At 44.0% G+C, this 5,342-nt stretch overlaps 1 pseudogene; it reads left to right on the top strand.

Moving 5' to 3' along the window:
- The first annotated feature begins 2,668 nt into the window (after positions 1–2,668).
- Positions 2,669–4,190, top strand: LOC118592638 (annotated as a pseudogene).
- Positions 4,191–5,342: the final 1,152 nt, after the last annotated feature.

The following is a 5,342-nucleotide window of genomic DNA, read 5'->3' as shown; positions in this document are numbered from 1 at the left end:
GGCAGCTTCAGGGGAGGGATTTGCAGAAGTAAGCAGTTTAAGCAAGCAGTTTAAACAGAAGCTAAAACAAGTGGTTAGCAGAGACAAGTGGAGCTTGTTAGTAGACAAGTGAAGCTTCCATACAAACAGGCAGCTAATTTAAGTGGTAAAATAGGTGGAGGGAGTTCCTCACAAACAGGCAGTTTTAACAAAAGCCCAGGTAAGGTAGCTAGGCCATCCTGACCTTTGGTTTCCAGAATAGAGTTGGTAGTTTTCCATGGGATTCTTCATCAAGGAGATTAGATTCTAATTAAACTTGGGATGGCCTCACAAGAATATGAGATGGAGGAACCTCTGCCTTCTCTTGTCTCATCACATTCCCCACTGGTTTTATGTGTATGAGTCAAAGCATTGACTCTTCCTGTGATAGAGGGGCATAGTTGGTCCTAAGGACCTGTAGTTTATTGGAGTTTATTCTCTGATGTAATTGGCCATGCAGTTGAGGAGGCAACTATGCACTGTTAGCCTGATCAGGATAAGAATCCAATGGTCTGGCTAATGTTGACAGTAACATGGTCAGCCATAGGGACTAGTTGAACAGAGACTGATACCATTGATCTCATGCATGCCTCCTTTCTTCCCTTCCTTTGAGGTTTTCTTTGACCATGGCAAGATTTTTCCTAATTACACCCGATTGGTTGGCATAAAAAAGCAGGCTTCTCCTAAAGCCACACCTAAGCCTCCTTGTTTAGTCAAGAGAAGATCTAAGCTGCTTTGGTTTTGCAGAACAACTTCTGCTAAGGAGTCTACTTGCTTCTCTAGTGTGGGTTTGGAATCTTCTAATATCCCTAAGTTCTGGTCCTCTTGTTTACTTAATTCTCTAAAGTTTTGGTCACTGACTATGAAGGCTGATGTTCCTGTGGCTGTTGCCCTCCCAATATTGGCTCCAACCAGGAGCAGAAGAGGAATAGGTACAGCCTGCTTTTCCTGTTGCTACCTGAGGTCCATGTCAAAGTGTACTCTTCCTTCGGCCCTGGAGCAGGATGTGCGCTAGGCCACAAAGGGACTTGGTGTTTTGGAATGCCTCTGAGGAGGCACACTTAATGAAACCTTTTATGCATGTCCCCAAGTAGTCTCAGGGGCCACAAAATATTGCTGCTGCTGAGAAGAAATTCACCTGGAGAGTGGAATAGCAAGCGTAAGAGTAAAGTGAGACTTCTTAAAAATCCTGGACACCAGGCAGGTTCCAGCTCTACATAGGTCCCCCAGTGTTAGCTTAGGCTGTTCCCAGTTACAATTGCTTTTATTTGCTGGTGTACCCATGGTCTTGTTGGTACCTACCATGTGTAGTAAGGGGGTTGAAGGTTTAGGCACAGCCAACAGTCATGACCAATTCCTGTCTGGCAGGGATTGAGCCAACAGTGAACCCTGTCAAGGATAGACAACATAGAAGAAGGATCCCTAGCTCCAGTGCTAGTGGTGACTAGGGCACTAATGCTTTTGGCACTGGTTGGGCCCGATATCATGGGAGGGAGTGATGGTTAGGATTGGGTCTTTCCCCTTGGGATGAGTAGGAGGTCCCTGCTAGGACCAACCAGTCTGGGGTTCAGGGAGGTGGTCTATTATGAGTGATAAACCTTTTCCCTGGGTCTCTTTTGGTAGCTATGGTAGTTTGAATGTAATTGGCTCCCATGATCTCATTGAGAGTGGCACTATTGGGAGGTGTGGCTTGTTGGAGTGGGCTTGGCCTTCTTGGAGGAAGTGTGTCACTGTGGGGGCAGTCTTTGAGGTTTCCTATGCTCAGGATACCATCCAGTGTGTCAGTTGACTTCCTGTTACCCGCAAGATGTAACACTCTCAGCTCCATCACATTACCATGTGCCCCATCATGATGATATAATGGACTGAACCTCTGAAACTGTGAGTGAGCCACCCCAATGAAATATTCTCTTTAAAAGAGTTGCCAGACGCCAGGTGGTGGCACACACCTTTTATCCTAGCACTCGGGAGGCAGAGCCAGGCGGATCTCTGTGAGTTTGAGGCCAGCCTGGGCTACAGAGTGAGATCCAGGACAGGGCCAAAGCTACACAGAGAAACCCTGTCTTGAAAAACCAAAAAAAAAAAAAAAAGAGTCATGATGTCTGGTCACAGCAATAAAAACCCTAACTAAGACAGAAGTATAATAGATAGTTATTTCCCAGGTTCTTCTAGTGTCATGTGGAACATAGCCATCCTTATGCTGTCTCCAATTCCTCTGTCTTATGGTTATAGGAACAGTTCCCTACCATACAATGTTGTATTAGAGTTCTCTTGAGTAACAGAACTTAGAGAATGAATCTCTCTCCCTCTCTGTGTGTGTATATATATGGTGGATTTATTAGAGTGACTTGTGACTCATAGACTGTGGTTCAGCTAATACAACAGTGGCTGGCTATGAATGGAAAGTCCAAGAATCCAGTAGTTGAGGCTGGATGTCTTAGCCAATCTTCAGTATATATTGGAATCCCAAAGAAGTAGGTGCCAATGTCTGTGAAGGAATGGACTTGCTAGCAACTGAGAGCAAGCAGGCAAAGAGCAAAAACCTCCTCCTTCATTTTCCTTATATAGGCTTCATAGAGAAGGTGTCACCCAGATTACAGGCATCTCTTCCTACATCAAAGATCTAGATTAGGAGGCAACGGTGGACTTGCACGATTGGTGTATCCATTTAATTCAAGAAAATGGAGACCGAGCAGCCAGAAGAAACCTTCCCCAACAACAAAACCAATGGTGAATTTGGTAAATGCCCTGCAGAAGATATGGAAGAGGAGCAAGCCTTTAAAAGATCTAGAAATACTGATGAGATGGTTGAACTGCGCATTTTGCTTCAGAGCAAGAACGCTGGGGCAGTGATTGGAAAAGGAGGCAAGAATATTAAGGCTTTCTGTACAGACTACAGTGAGAGTGTTTCAGTCCCAGACAGCAGTGGCCCCGAGCGCATACTGAGTATCAGTGCTGATACGGAAACGGTTGGAGAAATTCTGAAGAAAATCATCCCTACCTTGGAAGAGGGCCTGCAGTTGCCATCACCCACTGCAGCCAGCCAGCTCCCGCTCGAATCTGATGCTGTGGAATGCTTAAATTACCAGCACTATAAAGGAAGTGACTTTGACTGCGAGTTGAGACCGTCGATTCATCAGAGTCTGGCAGGAGGAATTATTGGTGTCAAGGGTGCTAAAATTAAAGAACTTTGAGAAAACACTCAGACAACAAATCAAGCTTTTCCAGGAATGCTGCCCTCACTCCACTGACAGAGTTGTTCTTATTGGAGGAAAACCTGATAGGGTTGCAGAGTGCATCAAGATCATCCTTGACCTTATATCTGAGTCACCCATCAAAGGACGTGCACAACCTTATGATCCCAACTTTTATGATGGATCCTATGATTATGGTGGTTTTACAATGATGTTTGATGACTGTCGTGGACATCCTGTGGGATTTCCTATGCGTGGAAGAGGTGGTTTTGACAGAATACCTCCTGGGGTGGGTGTCCCCTGCCTCCCTCTAGAAGAGATTATGATGATATGAGCCCTCGCCTAGGACCTCTTTCACCTCCTCCTAGTTGAGGAGGCCATGGTGGCAGCAGAGCTTGGAATCTGCCTCTTCCTCCACCACCACCACCTAGAGGGGGAGATCTAATGGCTTATGACAGAAGAGGAAGGCCCGGAGACCGCTATGATGGCATGGTTGGGTTCAGTGCTGATGAAACTTGGGACTCTGCAGTTGACATATGGAGTCCATCAGAGTGGCAGATGGCTTATGAACCACAGGGTGGTCTGGATATGATTATTCCTATGCAGGGGGTCATGGCTCATACGGTGATCTTGGTGGACCTATTATTACCACACAAGTTACTGTTCCCAAAGATTTGGCTGGATCTATTATTGGCAAAGGTGGTCAGCGGATTAAACAAATCCATCATGAGTCTGGAGCATTGATCAAAACTGATGAGCTTTTAGAAGGAGCCAAAGATCGGATCATTACTATTACAGGAACACAGGACCAGATACAGAACGCACAGTATTTGCTGCAGAACAGCGTGAAGTAGTATGCAGATGTTGAAGGATTCTAATGCAAGATATCTTTTTCTTTTTTATAGTGTGAAGCAGTATTCTGGAAAGTTTTTCTAAGACTAGTGAAGAACTGAAGGAGTCCTGCATCTTTTTTTTTTTTTTTTTAAATCTGCTTCTGTTTAAAAAGCCAACATCCCTCTGCTTCATAGGTGTTCTGCATTTGAGGTGTAGTGAAATCTTTGCTGTTCACCAGATGTGATGTTCTACTTCCTTACAAACAGGGTTGGGGGGAGGGCATACAAAAACTAACACTGAAATTTTGAAACAGCAGCAAAATGAGTGAATTTTATTTTTTGTTCATTGTTGGTGGTTTTAAAAAAATCCCCCGTGTAATTATTGTGAACACCTTGCTTTGTGGTCACTTGTAACGTTGGGGGTGGGATGGGACAGGGAGGAAAGTGATAGTCCACATGTCCCTGGCATTTGTTCAGAGCAGTGTGCAGAATGTAATGCTCTTTTGCAAGAAAGGTTTTATGATTTTTAAAATAAATTTAGTGACTCTAAAAAGAAAAGATCTAGATTAGAAGCGAATCTTCCTACTTCAAATTAAGTGAAAATCCCTCATAGGTATGTCACCTGTTTTTGGGTTTTAGTTGATTCCAGATGTAGACAGGTTGACAAACATGAGTGCCATCTCTAGTGTTTAGGAGGGACCCTCTTTCTATGTGATATAGCTGTCATCATGCTTCCAGGAAGTCTCAGTTTCACAACCCCATTTGGCACAATAGAAATTCCCCCCATTACCTGACCTCTGATAGTGTGGGGGCCCATTCATGGGACATGCATTGAGCTAAATTTTCTGTATCTCTCTTAAAAGATAGCTCTCCACAACCATCCCTTCTGAACTTTAAGCATGTTCCAAAAGTGGGAATGAAAGAACAAAGGTCTGCATGTAACTGGTGTTGTTCATCAGTAGCTAGATTGACTATTACCTTCCCTGTGTCTATTATTTTTAATTTGCAAGTCCAGATAGGGGATGGTGAGGGTTGTAGGCTCTTATCCCTTTATAGAGAGGAAGGAAAAGAATGAACATAATGTTCTGGGTTAATGATCTCTGGTCTGTCGTTCCTTTTCCTCTTTTATAGTTTATTTTCTCATAGAAAACATCCTGATTACATTTCCCCTTCCCTCTACTCCTCTCAGATCCTTTACTCCACTCCTCCCCTCCGGATCCATTCCGTTTCTGTCTCTCATTAGAAAACAACAGGCTTCTAAGAGATAACATCCAAACATGACAAAATAATATATAAT

The sequence above is a fragment of the Onychomys torridus genome, chromosome 1 (assembly GCF_903995425.1).
Source record: "Onychomys torridus chromosome 1, mOncTor1.1, whole genome shotgun sequence".
Taxonomy (NCBI): domain Eukaryota; kingdom Metazoa; phylum Chordata; class Mammalia; order Rodentia; family Cricetidae; genus Onychomys; species Onychomys torridus.
Note: the sequence above shows the minus strand (reverse complement) of the source record. Positions and strands in the feature narration are given on the sequence as shown.